The 25,710-nt window shown below is 43.8% G+C and overlaps 1 long non-coding RNA gene across 1 annotated transcript; it reads left to right on the top strand.

Annotated features, from left to right (window-relative positions):
• The first annotated feature begins 6,198 nt into the window (after window positions 1-6,198).
• On the top strand, window positions 6,199-19,539 carry LOC122458009. Its single transcript, XR_006277824.1, has 3 exons — window positions 6,199-6,333; window positions 6,852-6,967; window positions 19,300-19,539. It is a non-coding gene; the product is annotated as an uncharacterized LOC122458009 (long non-coding RNA).
• Window positions 19,540-25,710: the final 6,171 nt, after the last annotated feature.

Below are 25,710 nucleotides of genomic sequence, written 5' to 3'. Positions count from 1 at the left end.
TCCGTTCTGGCTTGGGAATCTGCGACTGTATGAATATCATCCCCTCTCCTCCTCCATGCCCCACTAGAAAAAAGTATCTCTGGCCTCCATGCCTGTGTGTATGTTAATTATTTGATATATTTGTTTCCTTCCCTGTCTATATGGACTCTCCCCAGCTTCATCTCTACCGTGCACCATCGACTACAGCTTCAGAAATATGAGGGATCCTGCTAACTCGCTTGGACAATGAGGACCCTTCCCACCACATAGATCTGCACAAGCAAGGGAGCTCTGCCCCTCTCCACTGCTTTCCAGAGAAAAACTGCCATGAAGAGGAGCCTTTGGGATGAGATCTGTGGTCTGTTCCCCACTCTGCCACAAATGTCCTGTGTGACCTCAGGCAAACCCTGTAGGGTGAAATTCACTCCTGTGCAGAGCGCTGACATCAGGCTGATGCACTGCTTAATCCTCTGAGACTTAATTGTTGCATAGGGCTATTATTATTATTTATTATTGATTTGTATTATGATAGCACCTAGAAGTCCTAATGAAGGGCCTGGACCCCACTGTGGTAGGTGGCCCTCAGCACAGGGGTGAGTTTCCCTCAGTAGCCCACCTGTGCCTCATTTTCCCACTTTATTTACTGGTCCCCTACAGGTTAGAAAGCAAGCTGAACTTTTCAGCTGGAAGGTGCCAAGGATTATTTTTCAAAAGTTGGAAAATTCATTATTTTTTCCTGCAGCATAAACTCCACTCGGAATCAGTGAAATATTTAACCGTCTCTGGGTATTTTATCGGGTCTGTGCAGCTCTCCTGTAAGTTGCTGCACAGCTTGGCTCCTGGCGACTCCCCGCTCATCCCACTTTTTTCTACGTTGGCTAGTTTTATTTTCAGGCTGACGATTGGGCTCGGTTACCCCAGGGCTCAAAGCCCCAGCACCCCTGCCGATCCGCCCAGCTCTCTGTTGGGTGGGATATTTTTAGGCAAACAGCTACTCAAAGGAAAACTTGTTCTTTTATTTTCCAGCACCAGGACAAAACCATGCCGCGTTATATTGTTTTTACAGCACATTTTAACTTCGGTAACAGAGACATTTGTATCCTCCCCTATGTTGTTCAACCAGAAAATGCAGTTGCAGCGGGGGTGGAGCAGAATAAACCGCCGCGCATTAAGCAGCGTTGGGCAATTACCCAACTGTTAATTTCTACAAGCAGAAAAGAGCTTTGATTCTAAATGAACAGAAAGACAGCTACATTCCGAGTGGATCGGAGCTGTTGTTCCTTTAACTTTAAAGGAGTTGTTTTATCTCAGCACCCCAGCAGTAGAAGTGTGGAGCAGCCATGTCAAATGAGAAATAAAAATAAGCAATGCCTATAAAAGAGAGATGTCATAAGAATCTGCCATTCGGGAATAATGAAAGGCTCAGGCAGACCGAGCCGATTGTGTAACCTACTAGAGGCCTGTCAGCTTTGATAACAATGGCAGCTATCAATTCCTGTAAAAATGGCAACAGAATGAATTGGAAATTCTGAAGCACCATTTAGGGTTGAAATGAGATTTTCTTCAGCATGCATTTGTCTGCGTGTTCCCACTCACTTGAAAAGCACTGGACAGATCAAAAGGAAAGTGAAGTAGCCGGGGTTGTGGATTTATTTATTTTTTTCATATAAAGCAGTTTTAAACGGCAAGCGCTTTCAGAAAACAACAGCAGCTTTCAATCCGCTAAGGGGCAATTTAAAAACTGAAAGGTATTCTCTTTGAACTACCTTGGAAAACATTGAACGTTAGGAGAGGGGTTTGCTGTTCAGTGTGTTAAAGGGATACCAAAACCCAATTTTACTGTCAGATTAAAAAGGGGGGGGGATTTTAAATTGCCCGGTCTCCTCTTTTTACTGGTGACCTACCCTACATATGTCTTGATACATGGTTAGCCCTGCACTGGGCATCTCACAGCACTTAAACTATCTTTTTAGACAAACAGCTAATCATTGAAATAATCTAATGTTGCAGCGTTTAAAGAAGGCTAAAAATGGCCCACCTGCAAGGTTGATTAGTATATGTAATAGCCTCAAAAAGGAAGAGGAGAAAGGCCCCGTTATTTAAGACAAGTCAATGCTGAACAAATCCCTGGCGAGAACAATTCTTTATTGGCCAGAGGGCGGGGGAAGGGAGACGAATAGGTAATGTAATAGATCTTTTCTGTTTGACCTCAATTTCAACACTTCTAACAAGCTTTTTTACATACATATATTTTTTCCTTATGAACAGGTATTTTTCTTTTCTATTTCTAAATACCATAAAACATATTTTTTTGGCTGGGGGGAAACAAAAAGTTGAGTCAACATCACCAAGGTAGAAAATAACTGCACAGGCCAATAAAAACAACTTTGGAATCTGAAGCGAGTGTGGAGAATTTTCCTGTTCTCTACAGAGAACAAAAGGCCACAAAGTTTGGCTCAGGATGAGATGTTCTGCAGAGATCAAGTGGTGAGATATGACCCAGGGTTTCGGTTCAGCTCATTATAGCAAGACAGTTGAGTTGCAGAGAAGTTTTGGGAAGTTCCAATCCCTGTTTTATGGCATTTCCCATCTCCACTCTTCAGCCTTTTTTGCTGTTGTCAAAGGGAGCAGAATCATAATTAAGCAATTACTGTAAGAGTCCAGCCAACATGCATATCCCACCTAGATAAATCATGGAAGAATTCTTTCCTCTTCAAGGATTGATTCATAGCATCTTTGTAACTATGGCCTCTCTACCCAGTCAGGCAATGAAGCAAGCAGTAGTGGGTATGATAATGGATCCTGTGCCTTTAAAGTCTGAGCTTCTTTTCCAAGCGTTGAGGGATCACTGAACACCACATTGGGTGCTGCAGATATTTGTTTTAATTCACCAAGGGTGAAATTCACCGTTGTGCAGGCAAGGTCTCTACCTTATTTCAGCCAAATTCAGAGGACGTAAGTGGTGTATCAGCCTTTCGTTGATCCTCTGCATGGGAGGAATGTCACCCACAGTGCAGAACTGTATGTAAAAATGTGCCAGGAATGTAGAACCTTTGCAATTAATTTCTAAGAAATAAATTCTAGCCCCAGTAAAGTCAAATGGTCAAATTCTGCTCCCATTGAAGTAAACGGCAAAACTCCCATTGACTTCAGTGGGACCAATAGCTAGTCCGCGTGGTCCCTACTTAGCAGGACTGGGCAGCAGTCTGACAAGGACTAGTAGGTCTTATCCATCTCTATTTTCTGTGCTTCTTGAAAATGAAAAGCAGCAAGGTGTCCCTTTCCTCTCTAAAAACCATTTTCACTCTGACCCAGATCCTGCCATTCTTACTCTGGAAATAATCCTATTGACATTCTGTGCAAACAGAATAAAGTCCAAACCAGTTATACACTTGGTGCTTTAAAATGGCAATTTCACATTTCACAGCTGAAAACTATTAAACAGATCAGCCAGGAGGAAGAATTTAATCAGAAAAATGTGAATGATAATTGGGAATTGTTTAAGAACACCTTATTAGATGCCCCAAAAGCCACAATCCCTCAATCAAGGAAGAAGGGCATATTGGTTATAAATTTTATACATATATTAAAAAGAAAAGGAGTACTTGTGGCACCTTAGAGACTAACAAATTTGTTAGTCTCTAAGGTGCCACAAGTACTCCTTTTCTTTTTGCGAATACAGACTAACACGGCTGCTACTCTGAAACCTGTCATACATATATTAGTTCTGTTGATTAATCACAGTTAACTTATGTGATTAACTCAACAAAATTAATCATGATTAATCGCAGTTTTAATCACACTGTTGAACAATAGAATACCAATTGAAATTTATTAAATATTTTGGATGTTTTTTCTACATTTTCAAATATATAGATTTCAATTACAACACAGAATACAAAGTGTACAGTGCTCACTTTATATTATTTGGATTACAAACATTTGCACTGTAAAAATGATAAAAGAAATAGTATTTTTCAGTTCACCTCATACAAGTACCATAGTGCAATCTCTTTATCATGAAAGCACAATTTTCAAATGTAGATTTGTTTTTGTTACATAACTGCACTCAAAAATAAAACAATGTAAAACTTTAGAGCCTACAAGTCCACTCAATCCTATTTCTTGTTCAGCTAATCACAAAGAGAAAAAAGTTTGTTTGCATTTACGGGAGATAATGCTGCCTGCTTCTTATTTACAATGTCACGTGAAAGTGAGAACAGACGTTCACATAGCACTTTTGTAGCCGGCATTGCAAGGTATTTATGTGCCAGATATGCTGAACATTCATATGCCCCTTCATGCTTCAGTCACCATTCCAGAGGACATGCTTCCATGCTGATGACACTCGTTAAAAAAATAATGCATTAATTAAATTTGTGACTGAACTCCTTGGGGGAGAATTGTATGTCCCCTGCTCTGTTTTATCCACATTCTGCCATATATTTCATGCTATAGCAGTCTCGGATGATGACCCAGCACATGTTCATTTTAAGAACACTTTCACTGTAGATTTGACAAAACGCAAAGAAGGTACCAATGTTAGATTTCTAAATATAGCTACAGCACTCAACCCAAAATTTAAGAATCTGAGGTGCTTTCCAAAATCTGAGTGGGGCGGGGAGTGGAACATGCTTTCAGAAGCCTTAAAAGAGCAGCACTCTGATGCGGAAACTACGGAACCCAAACCACCAAAAAAGAAAATCACCTTCTGCTGGTGACATCTGACTCAGGTGATGAAAATGAACATGCATTGGTCTGCACTGCTTTGGATCGTATCAAGCAGAACCTCTCATCAGCATGAACACATGTCCTCTGGAACGGAGGCTGAAGCATGAAGGGACATAAGAATCTTTAGCGCATTTGTCACATAAATATCTTGCAACACCAGCTACAACAGTGCCATGCAAACACCTGTTCTCACTCTCAGGTGACAATTTAAACAAGAAGTGGTCATCATTATCTCCTGCAAATGTAAACAAATTTGATTGGCTGAACAAGAAGTAGGACTGAGTGGACTTGTAGGCTCTAAAGTTTTACATTATTTTATTTTTGAATGCAGTTATTTTTTGTACATAACTCTACATTTGTAAGTTCAACTTTCATGATAAAGTGATTGCAGTACAGTACTTGTATTAAGTGAATTGAAAAATGCTATTTTTTATTTTTACAATGCAAATATTTATAATAAAAAATAAATATAAAGTGCACACTGTACACTTTTTATTCTATTTTGTAGCTGAAATCAATATATTTGAAAATGTGGAAAACATCCAAAAATATTTATATAAATGGTATTCTATTATTGTTTAACAGTGTGATTAATCGTGATTAATTTTTTTAATCATTCGTCAGCCCAAATATATATATATATGAATGAATGAAATGGAAGAAAGGAGAGATTAATAGTAAGGAATATGAATCAGAAGTTAGGAATTGTAGAAAGCTTATAAGGGAAGCAAAGAGACACTATGAGATATTTATGGCCAGCAGAGTTAAGGACAATAAAAAGGAGTTTTAAGTATATTAGGAACAAAAGGAATCCTAGCTGGGTGGAAAGGGTAGAATTATCAATAATAATGCAGAAAAGGCAGAAGTATTCAATAAATATTTCTATTCTGTATTTGGGGAAGAAACAGAAGGTATAGTCTCATCTTAGGGGTCTCTCAGAAGGATGTTAAACAGCAGCTACTCAAATTAGACATTTTTAAATTACCAGGTCTGGAAAACTTACATCCAAGAGTTTTTAAAGAGCTGGCTGAAGAACTTGCTGGGCCATTAGTGTTGATTTGCAATAAGACTTGGAACACTGGGGAAATTCCAGAAGATGCGAAGACAGCTACTGTGTGCCAATATTTTAAAATGGTAAATGTGATGACCCAAGTAATTCTAGGCCTGTCAGTCTGACATCAATCCCAGGCAAGATAATGGAGCAATTGATATGGGACTTGATTAAAAAAGAATTAAAAGAGGGCAACATAATTAATGCCAATCAACATGGGTTTATGGAAAATAGATCCTGTCAGACTAACTTGATGTCTTTTTTAATGAGTGTGACAGGGTCAATTAGGTTGGAAAGCCCCCTGCTGGAGGCCATACAGTAGAGAGGTCCTCCAAGCTGACGAGAGTGACTGTGTGGGAAGCAGCCAATCAGGATCCAGCAGGCTAGTATAAGAAGAGCTGCAGGGCTAGCATGAGATCAGTTCCTTGCTAGTGTTGGAGGAGAATGGATGGCGTGCCTGGCTGACTGAGGGAGCGACAGGCCCCTGGAGAGAGCAGTGCTGGCAGAGGCCAAGAGGAACTCGAAGGAGTTCTGGATTGGCTGCTGAGACTCAACCAGGACAAGACATCAAGGTAAGGGTGAAGAATGAACTGGGGCTGCAGGGAAGTGGCCCAGGAAATTGTTGCAGTGATGCAGTTTATTTAAAGAGATGTGGTGGATGGCTGCTATCTATAGGTTCCTGGCTGGGACCAGGAGTAGAGGGCTGGCCCAGGCCCTTCCACCAGCCACTGAGAAAGTGGCCTGGACTTTGATTTCCCCCTGGAAGGGGAACTGAACTCTTTTAGTGGCCCAGCTGAAGAGCTGGGTCCAGAAAGGCCCAGAGAGGCAAAGAGTCCCCAGGGAGGGAGCCTTGGAGGATTTGGCCCCACATCAGGGTTAGGACTGCTTGAAAAGCAGGGACAATTTGGGAGAGCCCAGAAGGGACTGAGAAACAGTTCAAACCAGGGTATGGTGATAGGTCCTGCTGGACTGATTGAGAAGCGAGCCCAGAGATAGAGCTGCAGATCAAGGGACCTTACAGAGGGTGCTGAGATAGGCCCCTTGATGGATGTATATCCCAGAAGGGGGTTTGATTTTTTCCCACATACAGACAGTGTGACTCAGCTGGAGGGCTGAGTCACCGAAGACCCACATGCACTGAGACAGGGCGGTTGTGAGAGATGAGTGCACCCCATTACAATGAAATTATACATTTAGTTGACAAAGGTAATTGTGTTAATGTAATATACTTACATTTCTATAATGCATTTGACTTGGTACCACCTGACATGATTAATGAAACTAGAACAATATAAAATTAACATGTCACACATTATAGGGATTAAAAACTGGCTAACTGATAGGTCTCAATAGTAAATGTAAACAGAAAATCAGCATCAAGCCGGGTGTGTTTCTAGTGGTGTCCCCCAGAGCTCTGTTCATGGCCCTACGTTGCTTTTATCGATGAGATGAAAGAAAACATAAAATCATCACTGAAAGTTTTCAGATGACCCAAAAATTGGGGTAAATAAGGAAGAGGACTAGTAACTAATACAGAGTGATCCAGGTCTGTGGCCAGTTTGCCAACCATCTGTGATTTAATATGGCTAAATGTATAACTCTAGGAACAAAGGAAGTAGGCCATATTTACATGGTGGGAAACTCTATCCTGGGAAGCAGTGATTCTGAAAAAGACTTGAGTCATGGTGAGTAATCAGCTAAACATAAGCTCCCTGTGTGATGCTGTAGCCAAAAGGGCGAATGCAGTCTTTGGATACATATACAGGGGAATCCTCAAGCAGAAGTAGAAAAGTTATTTTACCTCTGTATTTGGCACTGATGTGACCACTGCTGGAATACTGTGTCCAGTTCTGGTGCCCACAATTCAAGAAGGATGTTGAAAAATTGAAGAAAGTTCAGAGAAAAGCCACGAGAATGATTAAAGGATTAGAAAACATGCCCTAGAGGAATAACCTTCTGTCCTTCCCCACTCTGAACTCTAGGGTACAGATGTGGGGACCTGCATGAAAGACCACCTAAGCTTATTCTTACCAGTTTAGGTTAAAAACTTCCTCAAGGTACAAACTTTGCCTTGTCCTTGAACCCTACACTGCCACCACCAAGCGTGTTAAACAAAGAACAGGGAAAGAGCCCACTTGGAGACGTCTTCCCCCAAAATATCCCCCCAAGCCCTACACCCCCTTTCCTAGGGAAGGCTTGATAAGAATCCTCACCAATTTGTACAGCTGAACACAGACCCAAACCTTGGATCTTAAGAACAAGAAAAAATTAATCAGGTTCTTAAAAGAAGAATTTTAATTAAAGAAAAGGTAAAAGAATCACCTCTGTAAAATCAGGATGGTAAATACCTTACAGGGTAATCAGATTCAAAACACAGAGAATCCCTCTAGGCAAAACATTAAGTTACAAAAAGACACAAAAACAGGAATATACATTCCGTCCAGCACAGCTTATTTTACCAGCCATTTAAACAGAAGGAAATCTAACGCATTTCTAGCTAGATTACTTACTAACTACCAGAAGGTCTGAGACTGTATTCCTAATCTGTTCCCGCAAAAGCATCACCCAGACAGACCCTTTGTTTCCCCCTCTCCAGATTTGAAAGTATCTTGTCTCCTCATTGGTCATTTTGGTCAGGTACCAGCAAGGTTATCTTAGCTTCTTAACCCTTTACAGGTGATACGATTTTACTTCTGGTCAGGAGGGATTTTATAGTTCTGTATACAGAAAGGTGGTTACCCTTCCCTTTATTTTTATGACACCTTCTCTCTGTTAAGCTAATGGGGAACTTGCAGGCTATAAGTAGCTACATGGGGAACAAATATTTAATAATGGGCTCTTTACTCTAGCAGAGAAAAGTATAACATGATCCAATGACTCAAAGTTGAAGTTAGATAAAAACCGGAAATAAGGTGCACAGTTTTAACAGTGAAAGTAATTAACCATTGGAACAATGTACCAAGGGTCACAATGGATTCTCCATCTCTGACAATTTTAAAATCAAGACTGGATGTTTTTCTATAAAATATGTTCTAGGAGTTATTTTGGGAAAGTGCTCTGGCCTGTGTTATATAGGACATGAAACTAGATGATCACAATGGTCCCGTCTGTCATTGGAATCTAAGAATCCGCAAGATCTGGCCTTTCACCTGCACTGAATCACAAGATTATTTTCAAGCTGAAGTTTATGGCTGTACACAAATTATTCCCAAATATGCAAATTATCTTGATACATAATTTGCATAAAAGGGGCAAATTATGGGGGAGCCACAACACTTTGCAGTTATGAGTACATCAGAAGGAGAATGTGAACCTGACTAGTTCCGTTTCTAATTTTCAAGCTGAGGGAAATGCAAAAAAAAAAAACCCCAAACAGGCAGCATTAAAAGTAAATTTGGCCTATAAAATTGTTTCAGTTTTAATAATTGAAGGTGTTACTGGTGACAGAAGTAAGGAAATTTATCTTTGCAAAAATATATTTCTAAACTAGCCCTTTAAAATCTCTGGGCTCTGCACTCTCAGACAGTTGTTCGGTGCTGATGCAAAATAGGGCAATTCTGAGGATGCTGTATGCACCACTGACTATGCCCTCTCCTTCCCCCCCCCCCGGCCATTACATCAGCCCAGGGTCAGCTAGAGACAGCAGTTCCCTGGCCATGTCTCTTTTGCCCTCCCGCTGTGCCTCTGATGTACCTTCAACACTGGGCACTGCGCGGGGGTGGGTGGCGTGGCTTAGAGCCGGCTGTCAGGTTGTTTTGTGCCAATGACTCCGCGTTAGCAGGGGACACAATGTGGCCCTCTGTAAAATGCGGAGTGTTTTTTATGATCCTCTATGCTGGAAAGAGAAAATAATAATAATTAATAAAGTCAAACTCATTTGATTTTTTTTCTATTAGCATTCTGGCAAGCATTCTTCTTCCCCTCACTCCCTTGCCGATGTGGGTTTGCACTAGGAAGCTGGTATTGACTGACTTGCTAGGGAGGTTCCTTAGTGAAATTGCGAAGATAAAAGAGAGAGATAGTGATAGTTTCACGTGTATTTACTTGTCTGCTGTTATAGGAGTTTGTCTTTCAGCAAAGAGAGTGCTACAGATCTGCATTCTCTAGGATTTAACTATGCAGTTATTCACACACATACACACACACCCCTAAGTTTCCACTCCACTGGACCAATACTTTCCAGCATAGTGCTGTTCTCTTGCACTTCTAAGAGATGGTCAGATATTATGTTGTACAACCAATGAGGCAGCAAACTCAGTAACTACAGCTCAGAAAATGAAATTAAGAAGTCAGTGAATGGAAAGACTTTCATCGCTACATGTTTTCCATTTAAATATATATTGCATCCAAAAAAAAAACCATGTTAAAAGAATGTTAAGGTTGCAAAGTCAAGCATGCAAAAGTTAGGCAATGCCAGAATTCAGGTTGCCTATATAACCTTAATTCAGCCCCCTTTGCATATGCATTTACAGCACAATCTTTAATTACATGATCACATACTACTTTTTTATGTACAATCCTGCTTTCTTCAGTTCAGAGAAGGGACAGTGCTCCCTGAATGGGCAGCTAATCAATATTTCTTTTTATCTTCATCATTCAATGTGTGGCCCCAGCCATGGTTCATTGCACACCATTGAAACCCTGCAGTGAATATAGAATGATTTGTTTCCTTGTGGGCTTTTCTAATGTAGTGACTCAGTTCTTTACAAATCTTAATGAATTTATATTCATCGCCCTTTTGAGGTGGATTATTATTCCCATTTTACACCCCTGAGGCAAGGAGAATAAAGCTAAAATTATCAAGTTTCAACTAATTTTGGATGCTCGATTTGAAAAGCCCACGGTCTGATTTTTCTGAATTCTCAGCCCTTTATATGTTCAGAGCACAGCTCCCATTGACATCAGTTGTGGTTGTGATTACTCAACTTTTTTGCAAAGCAGACTCCAGCTGTCTCAGGTTGGGTACCTATAAAATGAGGAACACACAGTGGGGAAAAGTTTGGATGAAGTGACTTGCCCAGCATCACATAGGATGTGGTGCCAGAGACAGGGATACAGTCCAATACTCCAGAGTATCATTCAGCTGCCTTAATCACAGGTTGTCCTTTCTTGTCCTGCAGTCTGATTCACCAGACACCTTCTGCAATGAATGAGGCAAGGGCCCTACACAACCCTGTTTCATCCCCAGAGCAGGTCAAACTGAACGAGGCAGGGATCCTAGGGAACAATAGGAGGTGATCATATCATCAACGATAGTATCATAATTCATATGTATAAGAGGGCTGAAAAAAGTTACACAGACTTTAATTCTGACATTGCCTAACTTTTGAGTGATTGATTTTGTGATGTTCTTTTTTTGATGAGTGTGACAGGGTGAACTAGATCCAGAAGCCACCTGCTGGAGGCCTGGGGGAAGGGGGGGTATTCGCTAATTTTTTATTTTAAAAAATTAAAATGGAGAAAACAAAAATTTCATCCTGTAGAGATCCACATGGATCGATCATCAGCGGGGCTGAGTTCTTTAGATCCATAGCACAGGCCTCTACGACATGAGTGAATGGAGTAACGGGTAGCTATAGGGGGCTTTTGTCTTCTGTGTGGACCTGCTACTAGAGGGGGATGGTGACATCTTGCCAGTGGGTTTCACAGCTGTTTGCTAGATGGCAATGAAATATGGAGATTCAGTAAACTTGGATTCAGCTCCAGACTCTGGAGGAGAGTGTTCTCTAACGGTTATAGCTTCTTCTGCCCTGCTCTTCCCTTCCCAGCTTCTGCTCATCCCCCTGCTCCTGTCCTCTCCCATGGCACCTGCTCATTTTCCCCCATCCCCGGCTCTGGCCCCTCTCCCCACCTCAATCCTATGCCTAAGGCTGAAAGAAACGTTGCGGTTTCTGCAATAAAATCACAGCCCACAATTTTAACACACATGGCAGCTTTTTATAGCTGCCACATATTTGGGTGGCATTGCAACCACATACTCCAGGTCGCAACGCCACTCGCTCAGATTTGGCCCAGCCATCATGACAGAGGGACAGATGGGCCAAATCTGAGCAAGTTGCATTACACCCTGGTACACGGTGTTGCAACATGACTCAAATTTGGCCTGGCTGCCCCTCCGTCATGTTGTCTTTCAAGAGCCATATGGTGTCTCGTCTTTGGAAGGTAGCTGCAGCCACATCTGTCACAAGCTGCAGCCACATTTGTTTGAACCAAAAAAATCACAACTTTCTTACAGCCCTATCAATGCCTCTCTGCTTCCGTCTCCCTCTGCTTTTGACCCTGCCTCCACCACCACCTTTTCCTCCCCCTCTGCATTCAAGTCAGGCTGTTCCTATTCTTCCTCCACACTGCCTGGGGCACACAGAGCACAGGAAAGACATGCTCCCTGCTTTCAGCTCCATTGCCCAGCACCACAGAGGCCTCCTGCAGATGGAAGGAACAATTGCCTGGAAAGTTCTGCTCAGTCCCTAAAGTCCTCTGGATCACTCTGTGGGAATGGCTCATGTGCAGTCCAATAGGCACACAGGAATTGTGAGGGGCTGGATGGAGCATGCCCAGTGCAGATAGAATCTTTAGAGAATTTGGCTGCCAAACTCTATCAAGTCTCTACTGAGTATGCGTGAACTAAGATTTTTGGCCAAATTTGGGTTGTTTTTCACAAGGGTGGGGAAAGGCAGAACCACCCTGCCAAATTTCAAGTCCCTGCTCCAAAGCACTGAGGCACTAAAGGGTCTGGAAGAATTTTTTTTAACCTGGACAAAACAATGTAATGGCCGAATCATTCTTAGCTGAAACTTTCCAGAAATATTCAGCCTGAAGCAAACACCCAGCATGGAAAATTCAAGTTTGGCAAAGTTAGGAGCAACTGAAAACAGACTCTTATAATGGGAATGTCAGGTAATGTTAACTATAGACACCATTATCCGTGCTGCCTCTAATGTTTCAGTATATTTATTTATATGCACAAAGGCACCTGCTAAGTCCTATAACCTGAGGTTGTGATCCCATTGGCTCTCACAAGCTATGCATGGTGAAGTATGCTCAGTGCTTGTATGGAAGGATTTTTCAAGGAGAACACAGGTTGCTATAGGAAAGTGGTGTTGCAATTCATGCCCATGGCAATATTCCTTCTGACTCACCGTAGAACTGAACTTGTGCCTCAGCTGGTGGCTGTGTGCTGGAGGGGCCATTTTCTTGCTTCGGAGGCAAAACTAGGTTCCTGACTATGGTTACTAAAGTTCCCATGGCACTTTACTCAGCCAGGGTCTTAGCTTCAATGTCCTCCAGCTTCCAGATTGGTTGAGCATACAAATTCTCTTTACTTTCTGTCCTAAAAGGCTGACGTTTAGTCGTGCCGTGTGTAGGGACAGGAAGAAAGATTCCTATGTTTGGGTGTATTTTAGAGGCAGGCCGGAGTTACAAAGACCAGATCCAATTCCAGACTTTCTCAGAGTTGGGGGGTGATCAGGTCTTGGCTCAACCCATTCTGTAGAGTTCAGCAAGACACAAATATCAGAGCTGAATCCAAACTTCCTCCAAGTTTGGAAGTGTTCAGGTCTGGGGAATTGGGCTGGCACCATCTCTGATATATACAGTATGTTTGTAGCATGCTCCGGGATCCTGCAGAGATTGATGGTGTTATGGAAAAGTGAGTAATACTGAGCCCAGCTGTGCCCTCTGAGGTAGGGGACTCATCTGGAACTCAACAGCAGCATGTTCAATGCCTTGCTCCACCAGACTTTCTCTGTGACCTTGGGCAAGTCCTGTAGGCCCAGATCCTCAAAGTTAGAAAATTAGGAGTTGAAGATCTGAGTGTTAAACTCTCTCCTCCAATCAGTTCCTGGGGATAATAACCAGGGTTCTGTGAGGCTAAATCCATTAACGATTGGAAGGTGCTCAGATGCTATGGTGATGTGGGGGGGGTGAGGGGCAGCTAAATGTCTAAGATAGAAAATAAAAAGACAGTCCCGGCCCTGCAGAGCTCACAATCTAAGTAGATGGGGATACAACTGGTCACATGGGAGCCGTGGTTTAATTCTTTGCCAGCACTGCAAACAACTATAACCCATGACTACTTCTGTCCTGATAGCTCTAGGGAAGTGAGTGTGCTAATATTATTTCAACAAATCTGAGGCACAAAGAAGAAGCGTGAGAAATGTTGAGAATGGTTTCTGGATCGTTGTGCGACTCAGAATTACAAAGGACAATAAGAGTGTATTTGCCTGTCCCTGATAGTCCATTAACATCATCATCAGAGTCCTGCACTTAGGTTGGAAGAATCCCATGCACTGCTACAGACTAGGGACCAAATGGCTAGGCAGCAGTTCTGCAGAAAAGGACTTAGGGATTACAGTGGATGAGAAGCTGGATCTAGACTGTTCTCAGGGGTACCAGATGACAGAACAAGGAGTAATGGTCTCGAGTTGCAGGGGGGAAGGTTTAGATTGGATGTTAGGGAAAAGTTTTTCCTAGGAGGGTGGTGAAGCACTGGAATGGGTTACCTAGAGAGGTGATGGAATCTCCTTCCTTAGAGGTTTTCAAGGTCAGGCTTGACAAAGACCTGGCTGGGATGATTTAGTTGGGGATTGGTCCTGCTTTGAGCAGGGGGTTGGACAAGATGACCTCCTGAGGTCCCCTCCAACCCTGATAGTCTATGATTCATTACTCATGAGTGAATTACAATTCATACCGTAGCTCTTATGTAGTGGTATTGTTTCTGTAAAAATATCCCGACAGCAGTTGCAAGGCTATAAATGCAGCCTGACATAGTCAGAGGGGGAATGTTAATCTTCTCACTTCTTACGACTGTTCACCATTCACCCAGTGCTTGTGCAAGTTATCAGGCTGCCAGCCCTGGTGAGGCAAGCCCTTACTTCTCTCCAGGCAAGGGGCAGCAGCAAAGCCAGCTTAGCTCACCCCCAGCTCCAGACCTGGAGTGGGCGTCCTCGCGGAGATGACACCCTATTTCATTTTTCATGCTCAGTCTGCCCTTGGATGTTTTGCACCAGCTTTGATGTGATGCCTACCTAGTAGCTGGGCTACAGCCAACTGATCATACCATAAGCCACTCAATGGCTAGCAATTACCTTTAACCTCGAGCATATTTGAGGTGTTGGGTTTGAGTCTGTGAGAGGCTTCATATCCCAGGCTCCCACCATCCTCCCAGGCCAACCATTCCCCTTTCAAACCTTCATAGGCAAGCATGTGTCATACTCAAAAGTTTTCACCTGCTGCTTGCCCTACCAACAGAAAACAGCATCGTGGAGTCCTTGCATTCTTACTCCAAACCTCTTTTCCAAACATTCCCCACTTCAGAACTTCCCTAAGCCATGCAGAATGTGATCAGTGATCAGGAACCAGCTGCTAAACTACAGTGGGGTCTGTCCAGTGTAGAACTTTGCATAATGTTATTCAGAAGAGTGGACTTGACGACCAAAATAAAAAGCAGCAGCAGCAGAAAAACATTCACGTCCTTTATGGACTGCACAGTCTGATAATAACTAATAAAGTCCCTCTGCTTCCCAGTCTAGAATTTCTGGTTTTAGGCTTAATTCAGTTCTAGGCAGGTTATCTGTCTTCCATCCCTTTTATGTTTAACAGAAAATATTAAAAAAGGAAGCAAAATCCTCAGCTCTTTTTTCACCAAAAGCTACTAAATAAAGTCAATTCTCTTCTCCAAGGGGATCTTCCATTTCCTCCCTTCATAAAACTACCTGGTAAATTGGTAATGTTTAAGCTTTCCCAGTCCTCGTTGCACTGTCTCTGTCACTTAATCACCAGTTTATTTTTCTCTTGCTATCGCCCTTTGCTCTGATGTGAAGTCCCATAACACCTAGCGCCAGCAGAATGACTGGTGTGGCTTTTGATGTTATCACTCTGAATGTATTTATCTCTGGAAAGCAGTGTTGGAATTTTTCACTCTTCTCAAACAACTTGAGAAAGGCAACATAAGAACATAAAACGGCCATCCTGGGTCAGACCAATGGTCCATCTAGCCCAGTGTCCTGACTTCTGACAGTGGCCAATGCCAGGTGCTTTAACGGGAATGAACAAAACAATCATCAAGTGATCCATCCCCTCTCATTCACTCTCCTCTTCTGGCAGTCAAAGGCTAGGGACACCCAGAGCATGGGGTTGCATCCATGGGGTTGCAGTTATTGATGGACCTATCCTCCAGGAACTTATCTAATTCTTTTTTGAACCCATTATAACCCATTATAGTTGTCGTCTTCACAACATCCCCTGGCAATGAGTTCCACAGGTTGACTGTATGAAGAAGTCCTTCCTTTTGTTTGTTTTAAACTGCTGCCTATTAATTTCATCATGTGACGCTTCGTTCTTTTGTTATGCGAAGGAGTAAATAACACTTCCTTATTCATATTCTCCACACCATTCATGATTTTATAGACCTTTTATCTGATTCCCCTTAGTCATCTCTTCCATGCTGAAGAGTCCATCTTTTTAATCTTTCCTCATATGGAAGTTAATCAATTTTGTTGCCTGCCTCTGTACCTTTTCCAATTCTAATATATCTTTTTTTGAGAGGAGGTGACCATAACTGCACACAGTATTCAAGGCCTGGGTGTACCATTGATTTATATAATGGCATTATGATATTTACTGTCTTACTATCTCTCCCTTCCCTAATGGTTCTAAACATTCTGTTCGCTTTTTTGATTGCCACTGCACATTGAGTGGATGTTTTCAGAGACCCATCGACAATGACTCCAAGATCTTTCTTGAGTTATGATAGCTCATTTAGACCCCATCATTTTATATGTGTAGTTGGGATTATGTTTTTCAATGTGCATTACTTTGTATTAATCAACACTGAATTTAATCTGCCATTTTGTTGCCCAGTCACCTAGTTTTGTGAGATCCTTTTGTAGCTCTTTGCAGTCTGCTTTGGACTTACAAAATTACTCAAGAGTTATCTTCTGCAAATTTTGCCACCTCACTGATTACCCCCTTTTCCTGTTTACCCCTTTGTGTGTGTGTGTATAATATATGCAATGTGTGTTTGTGTGTAAGATATGTATAACACAGCTATCTATCTAAATGTATTATAGTGAAATGGCTATGTAGCTATGGTTGTTTGGACCTTAAATGTAAGAAGGTGTAGAGCTCTGAGATCTTTCAACTAGAGATGGGTGAATAGCTGATTTTTTTCCGTTACACTCACAATAGGGACAATACACAGATACAAAAAGAAAAGTATCCAAACCCTCCACGCCCCAAACCCTTTGTCCTGAGAATTAAAAGATCTATTTGCTATCCTAGGCCTCTTTGCCAACTGCCATTTTGCTGAACTCACCCGTTGTTGGTTGTTTAGCCATTCAGTTGCTAGCAATGGCTGAGAAAAAAACAGTTTGAACTAAAGTTTTAGGTGAGTTGTCCTGTGCCTGAAGACAGGCTGAACAGTGATTTTGCCATTAGTAGTATTAACTGCCAACGTCTCAAAGAAAATATAAAGTCTCCATGACATACAGAGAAAGAGATGCATATTTGTTCTTTGATTTTTCTGTAATCTAAAATAAGTCATCTCAACTGAACCTACCTGTTCTGTTCCTGGGGCATCAGGACACTGTGCTGTAAAGGGTTAAGTTCTAGCAGGAAGATTAAAGCACCCCACAACCACGTCCTGCCAAAAGTTCTGCAGTGCCACACTTCCTGGTGAGGTTCACAGACTCTCCGTGTGTGTCTGCACTACAGTGGGTAGACACTTCCTACAGCCACTGATGGGATTTTTTCCCATTGATGTGGTTAATCTCCCTCTCTGAGAGCTGGTAGCTAGGTCAATGGAAGAATTCTTCTGTTGACCTACCTGCATCTACAGTGGGGGTTAGGTCAACCCAACAATGCCACACAGGGCACAAAATTTTTCACAGCCCAGAGCAATGTAACTTAGCCAAAGGCATCACACACACACACATACAGACAGGAAGGAGCTGCAGAGCATGGGACAGAGAATGCAGCGATGCTAGATTCCTGCCACAGCAGTACCACAGTTGCCTTATAAGTGATTTCTTGTTGGTAGTTAAATACATTTTGTATTTGTACTGTATTCAGGGCTGGAGCACCCATGGAAACAAAAATAGGGGGTGCTCAGCACCCACCTGCCAATCAGCTATTTGGCTGGCCCTGAGTAGCTGTTCAGCAGCAGGAGAGGGCACTCCAGGGAGCGGGCAGGAATAGGTGGAGTGAAGGTGGGGGCCTTGGGGGAGGGGGCAGGAAGAGGCCGAGTGGGGGCAGGAAGAGGTGGAGTGAGAGTGGGGTTTTGGGGGAAGAGGCAGAGTGGGGGCAAGGCCTCAGGGCAGCGCAGGGGTGGAGTACCCGCTCAGAAAAATGAAAGTCTTTGATGCAGCTTTTGTCAGAATGGAACGACTGGCAAGATACGGAGACATGAAAGGGAGAAAATTCCATCCCTGGGCTCTGTTCTTCTGTAGCCCCGGCTAACATGGGCTCTTTGTAGACGTAGCCTCAGAACACCCTCAGGGAGGCCAGTCCGTGTTAGGATACTCAGGGTACTTTGGATAGATGAGACGATTGAAGCACAAGACAATTAAGAGCCTAATGAGGATCGCACTTCTTGAGTGTCCTGAAGTCTATGGCACAACTGCATACAAAACCCAGATCTCCTGCTTCCTGGCCCCTATGCCTTAGCCACAAGCCTATTAAGCTAATGGGCATTAGTGTTAGATTTTTCCCAAAGGAGTGTTTATTTTGTCGTGCGGTTAACTGCTCCATATTGTATTACTCTCTGCCCTTGCTGTATTGGCATCCTATAAACCACCTGCTCTGCAACTCTTTATCCTCCCCTCTTGGGTTTCAGTCTTCGCTGAAGAGCCTAGTATCTCTCCTGCCATAGGAATGATGTTTGCAAGGGGATAGGGGGGTTGATCTAGGAAGCGAGTGGGAGGAAATTGAAAGGAGTAGAGAAGCAAAGGAAACGTGAAGCAGAAGGGTGCAAGCTAAAAGAAGAGGTTGAAATTGTGTTGATTTGACTCCTGATACCTCAGAGACTGTCTCTGCGATGCCTATTAAAAATGGATCATTTGCATTTTAATGCCCATTTAAACAAACTGAATATTGGAGATTACAATCCAGAGCTATGCTAAAAGAGAAAGCTTTGATAGCATTGTCCACGTTCCAAGGAAACAATGGGATCTCACCGAGCCAAACAAAAAAAAAAAAAGCAGCTGAGGATTTTAAAAATTACATGGTTTGCGACGTCTATAAAACCACTTCGGACTCTGCAATTCTGATGCTTTGTCACTTTTTCATAGTCATTCTGGGTTCAATTTTGCAGAAATTTTTCCAGCAAAAGGGTCACAGAGAATCTGGAAAATATCCCCATTGTCTTACACTAAAGGAGGTGAACAAAGTGGTGAGATTGGGCTAATAAAGCCCTAGTGTGAATCTACTAAACTCAGTGGGGTTGTGCCCACTTTCAGCAAGGCTGAGTTTGACCCTACATACTCGTTCTGATTTACAAATATTAACTAATCTTCAATCAGTATCATTATCCCATTTTACAGATGGGAAAACTTCAAGTATGGAGGTGAATTGACTTGCCAAAGGTTGCACAGCACATCGGTGGCAGAACCAGGACTAGAACGCATGACTACAAAACCCAGTACTGGGAACCCCTTCAAGACTAGAAGTGCCAATGCCCCTAGAACCACTCAGGGAGCCCCTCCTGTCCACTGGGAAAAAGCTTTGATTTCTCTTCCTACAGGGTCACTAGATATCAGACCAGACCTGTAACTTGTCCAGGACTGGATATTTACCATCCCAGATTGGTGTGATTTTTGAAGTAGTGGGAATTACATACTGAACAGGGAAAGGAAGGCAATGTTTCATTAGTTAACTGGTTGATTCTGCTTTTAAATGGCAGCTGTTTGGAGGTACTCAGAGGTTTGAAATGTTACAATCAGTCCCAGGCCTGAAGGGTTAGAGCGCAGGGTAATCAGTCAGATGAACAGTTTATCACATGGATTCTGCCATGTGTCACATGAGCTTGTAAGTTATCACAGAGCCATCACATCCCCCAGGGAAGGGCAGCAAAGAGACTCAAAAGAGAGAGAGTCAGCTGCTCTCTTGAAGTCTTTAGTTTCACTGAGAATTGGGGTATATGAAATCAACAGGGTGAGCAATGTGTCGACTTATGGCTGCCCCTTAGAACAGTTTACCTAGCACAATGGTTTTTCAGCCTTTTTTTCATTTGCAGACCCCTAATAAATTTCAAATGGTGGTGCAAACCCCTTTTGGAAATAGACATAGTCTGTAAACCCCAAGGAGTCCTCAGACCACAGGCTGAAAACCACTGACCTAGCGTGACAGCTGTGCATGCTACCCATCTCTTTCTGTTGTAACGGAGCTGCATGCTTTAGCCAAAGGAGGGAGGGCTAAATTTTTGTTAGCCATGCCAAATGCAGAACAACAAACTATCGTGATGGTGCCGTGATTCAAAATTGAATTGCCAGATGCAATTCAAAGTTCAGGCTTGTCCTAAGACCCATTAAATGCCTATGCAGCTTTGATGTCAAATATACGTTGCCTAATGTGGGATACTTCAAAGTGTCCTTAATTAAACCCAACCTGGGTGAGACACAGCCTTCTGCATCTTCACTGCAGCCTCATCCCACCATAGTCTGCATGTGAAACCCCTGCTGCTGACAGTTGGGATAAAACTGGGAGAAATCAAGGCGACCAGGAACCATTCCAACCATGTAGCAACAATGCCACCTTGAGGAACCATTTGGAGACCAGCAAGGTAGGGATGATGTCCGGGGAAAGATACTTCATGTAAAGAGCCAGATCTTTGCTGCTTCTGGGTTTGAGGGGCAGGCCCTGCATCAGTCAACAAGGGTCTCCATCTGATCAGATTGCCGCTCATTGTTAAAATGTGCTGTGAATGTAAAGAAGTCAATAAATAGGAACAAACTGGTTGAATGTTAGGGGAGGAAGGTTGGCCGTGTGGCTTCAGCATTTCACAGCAAATCGACAGATCTGGTTTCTGTGCCACAGGCTCCCTGTATGGCCTCGGACAAGCCACCGCCTCTCTCTGTCACACACCGCCACAGCGCTACATAGGCTCCGCACCTAGTGCCTGCCCCTGGGGAATGTTAGTACACAGCTGCTGTGTGGTACAGTATTAACTTCCATGTGGCTAACACACTGAGATCTCAGCCCCACTCCCACCCAGCTTCTCCCTACTTGCAGATTGCCAGACCCCCTGAGAACTCTCCGCAAGGTTAGGGAAGGGGGGAAAGGCTGTTTGTGAAAGAGGACACACAGAAGGCCCCATGCAAGCATGGACCTGCCTCTATATTCCTGAGTGGAGTTCTGATCCCACACAGTCCTTTACCCAGACAAGCAGCCCGCCCTGAAGCCAATAGGCACATTTACCTGTGCCCTGGGTTTGCTGGTCTGTATCCTGAATGTCTTTGTTATATACGGTCTGTATGGTTCACAGTGCCAAAAAACAATAAATACAGGGACAGGCTTTCACAGTGAAGAAATTATAGAAGGGACTGCTGTCCAGGACCATATTTAGACTTACTTCCAGCTTTCCTAGACTCCAAGAGACCACTGTGATCATCTGATCTAACCTCCTGGCATAACACAGGCCATAGGACTTCATGGAGTTAATGCCTGTTTGAACTGGTGCAGACCTTTTGGGAAAACATCCGATCTTGGTTTAAAAATTGCCAGTGATGGGGAATCCCCCACAACCGTTGGTAAATTGTTCCAGGGGCTAATTACCCTCACTGTTAAAAATGTGCACCTTATATCATCCGAATTTGTCTAACTTCGACTTCCAGCCATTGGACCTTGTTATACCTTTGTCAGCTAGACGGAACATTCTTCTATTATCAAACGACTTGAACAGTATCCTTTTAACAGCCCGTGACTCTCTTTTGTCTGCCGGATCATGGTTTAGAAGCTTTTTGGGGCAGAGACAGCCTCTGCCTCAATTTGGATACACAGCGCCTAGCACAACGGGGTCCTCATCCAGGGAGCCTCAATGTGAGTTGTAATTATTTGTTGTTATTCACAACTAGCCACTTTGCTAAAGCAGAAAATGAAGAAAGGAGACCCCCCAGTGCAGGGCCAGGGGAAAATATCCCAGCTGTCTCCTGTCCCCAGTTGGCTGCACATTTTAGGACAGACATTGGAAAAGGCGCGGCAGTTCTTCTGTAGTGCACCACAAGAGGAAGCTAAAGGTAGCTCAAATTCTATCAGTCATCCTTCAGCAGCACCCAACTCCCCTCCCCAGAGCTGCTGTAGTTGTGGAGACGTGGAATGTCGCCACTTTGTGTTCGCCATTCACCCCCTTTGGCACAATCAACGGCCCTGTTGTGCTCAGTGCAGACAGAGAGAGGGACTCAATGCAGGTCATGAAGAATTTACAATCTAAGGCAGAGGCCCCCAAACTGGGATGCATGGAGGAATGTTCGTGGGGGCACAGCGGGGCCCGGACCAGACTCCGGGGGGGCAGGGAGGGAACACCACCCCCACCTCCACTCTGGCCCCGCCCCCAGTCTTGGGCCCCACCCCCTAGCCCCATGCCTCAGCCCCTGGCTGCAGCTCAGTTCCCGACCCCAGCCCCACCCACAGCTCTGGCCCCAGCCTTGGCCCCCTTACCCCTGTCCGCCCCTGCCCACTATCCATGGCCCCAGTCCCAGGGGGGCATGGACAGGGGAAGGAGGGGGGCTTGACCATGAAAAGTTTGGGTACCCCTGATATAAAAGGTAGATACTGCTACATCTATGCAAGGGAGTAAGAAGGCCCCTTGTACCTTCTATGCAGGCTGCCTGGACCTGGGGCTTGGCCATGCAGGAGTAAGCATGGCTAATGCCCATTTACTCCCTCAGTGGAGTAGATGGTTGGGGAAAGGATGGAGACTTAGCTTCACCTTATTATATGCTGGCCAACATAGCTGAGCCAGTGCCGGGAGCATCCCAAGATTGCTGCTGGGTTTGGCCAACAGCAAATGGATCATCACCCTCTCCCGCCACCAAGGCAGAGCAAAAAAGGAGATCATAGAATCATAGAATCATAGAATATCAGGGTTGGAAGGGACCCCAGAAGGTCATCTAGTCCAACCCCCTGCTCAAAGCAGGACCAAGTCCCAGTTAAATCATCCCAGCTAGGGCTTTGTCAAGCCTGACCTTAAAAACCTCTAAGGAAGGAGATTCTACCACCTCCCTAGGTAACGCATTCCAGTGTTTCACCACCCTCTTAGTGAAAAAGTTTTTCCTAATATCCAATCTAAACCTCCCCCATTGCAACTTGAGACCATTACTCCTCGTTCTGTCATCTGCTACCATTGAGAACAGTCTAGAGCCATCCTCTTTGAAACCCCCTTTCAGGTAGTTGAAAGCAGCTATCAAATCCCCCCTCATTCTTCTCTTCTGCAGACTAAACAATCCCAGCTCCCTCAGCCTCTCCTCATAAGTCATGTGCTCTAGACCCCTAATCATTTTCGTTGCCCTTCGTTGTACTCTTTCCAATTTATCCACATCCTTCCTGTAGTGTGGGGCCCAAAACTGGACACAGTACTCCAGATGAGGCCTCACCAGTGTTGAATAGAGGGGAACGATCACGTCCCTCGATCTGCTCGCTATGCCCCTACTTATACAACCCAAAATGCCATTGGCCTTCTTGGCAACAAGGGCACACTGCTGACTCATATCCAGCTTCTCGTCCACTGTCACCCCTAGGTCCTTTTCCGCAGAACTGCTGCCGAGCCATTCGGTCCCTAGTCTGTAGCGGTGCATTGGATTCTTCCATCCTAAGTGCAGGACCCTGCATTTATCCTTATTGAACCTCATTAGATTTCTTTTGGCCCAATCCTCCAATTTGTCTAGGTCCTTCTGTATCCTATCCCTCCCCTCCAGCGTATCTACCACTCCTCCCAGTTTAGATGTTTCCCCCGGTGCAGTTTACTCACCATCCCTAGCACTGATCAGTGCCAAAAGGTACAGTCTGGCCCATCACTTGTTGGACATCTCAGCCTCATTTCTGCCCTAACTGATTTACTGCAGACAAGCCACCCGAACTACCTCAAGAATGAAATTCGTTGGGTCCAAATGAGACCAGCCTTGAAAGGTTTAAGGGGAAAGAGCTTATTGGCTTGTTATCTTAATACAGCGGCACCATTAACGTCTGACATTTACCACCAGCAGGCTTTCTAATACAGCAATATTTGCAGTATTCCTTGTCTGGGTATAGGAAATACCTCAAATACCAAAGGGGCAGCAAATGTCAAGATTGTAATGGCAAGTGTCTTCCGATCAGTTTTACTTTCATGTCCTGCTTTTATATTAAATATATTTGGGCCAAGTCGTCGGCTGGGGCAAGCAGCACAGCTCCTTTGAAGTCATTGTATAAAACCATTATTAGTGAGAGATGGTTTGGGCCAGTGGCTAAATTGATGGATTAGGGCTTAGAAACCCTTGATTCTAAGCCTGACTCCACTGGTGACCTTGGGGAAAATCACATTGTCTCTTTCCCCATTGCCACCATGCTTTGTCTGTTCGGTATTTTAAAATAATCTAGTCTGCCTTGCATGACACAAGCCACAGAACTTCCCTGAATTCATTCCTGGTTGAACATCTTTTAGATCTCTTAGAAAACATCCGATGGAGATCTAAAACTTGCCAGTGATGGCAAACCCAGGAGAGCTCTTGGTAAATTGTTCCAGGAATTAATTACCCTCACTGTTGCAGGTGTATCAGTAACATTGGTTTTATGTAATGGGTTTACCCAAATTTGGTCCACATACCCCCAAAATACTGTTTACAAAGTGTGGATGTGCATCGTTCAGTAGCTTGTTTCTTTAATACAGGAATTTATTGCAGGGGGGGCCAAAAATAACCCCACCAAATTATTTTAATGCAATGTGTACATGTCATGAAACTGTTCTTTCATGGCTGGCTGGCTGACTTACGTCCTGGTTATTATGCTGCTGTCTTGTACAGTGTGAGTCTGTTTGTTTCACTAACCATGGGGTGTTGCAACCGGGCTACATCTGACCAATATTCTAACCTCATTTACACCTCTGAAACTTGGTTTTGTTGGAGAAGCCATGAGCGCCGTGCAGCTAAGCAGCTATTTTATACCACTGCAAAAGCCCATCAATCTCTGGGGTTTAACAGCCGTGAGCGATCGCAGAGGGGCTGTGGGAATTCTATCGAAAGCCAAGGTATTAGTGTTACCAGCCGTATTTTAAAATGCTGGCCGCCATTCCTCTTGCCCTCCTTCCGTTGTGAAAGGGGGAGTATGTTACCGTCATCAGCTCGGAGGTTATGTTTTCTATTTTTCACAGAAAAGCAGCTTTGAATGTCACTATTTTCTGCCCTTCTCCATTTGATGATTTGGCTCTATGCCTCCAGCTCCAACAGGTACACAATCCGGACGGGGTTTGTTAGCTGGAAGTTTCCGTAGGGAAGCAGAACTTTCCCTTGGGTGGTAATTAAAATAGAATAGAAATTATGAAGTGGGTCAGTTGTATTACAGTGGCATCTAGATACTGAGACTGGAGTGTCATTGTGTGAGGTATTGGGCAGACCCCTCATAAGAGACAGACCCTGCCCCAAAGACGGTCAAAACAAATCAGACACACAGGGTGGGAAAAGGGGTCTAATATTCCCATTTTACAGGTAGGGAACTGAGCTACAGAGCAACTAAGTGACTTGCCCAAGGTGACCCAAGGAGTCCGTGGAAGAGTTAGGCACTGAAGCCAGCTCTCCTGAGTCTGAGTCCTATACCATAGATAATTGCAATGGCTTCAAACCCCAAGGCACTGCAATACGCTTTCAGGTGGAAAGGGGCTGAAATGTGCATTTACTATGCTTATCCATCCTTGGTCTCAAGAGCTTTGGAACTGCCACCTGCCAGTGCTAAAGAGTAATGTCTAAAGCCCCCTGTGATCTCTGACA

This window comes from Dermochelys coriacea, chromosome 11 (assembly GCF_009764565.3).
Source record: "Dermochelys coriacea isolate rDerCor1 chromosome 11, rDerCor1.pri.v4, whole genome shotgun sequence".
Classification (NCBI taxonomy): Eukaryota; Metazoa; Chordata; order Testudines; family Dermochelyidae; genus Dermochelys; species Dermochelys coriacea.
This window is presented reverse-complemented; position numbering and strand designations above follow the sequence as displayed.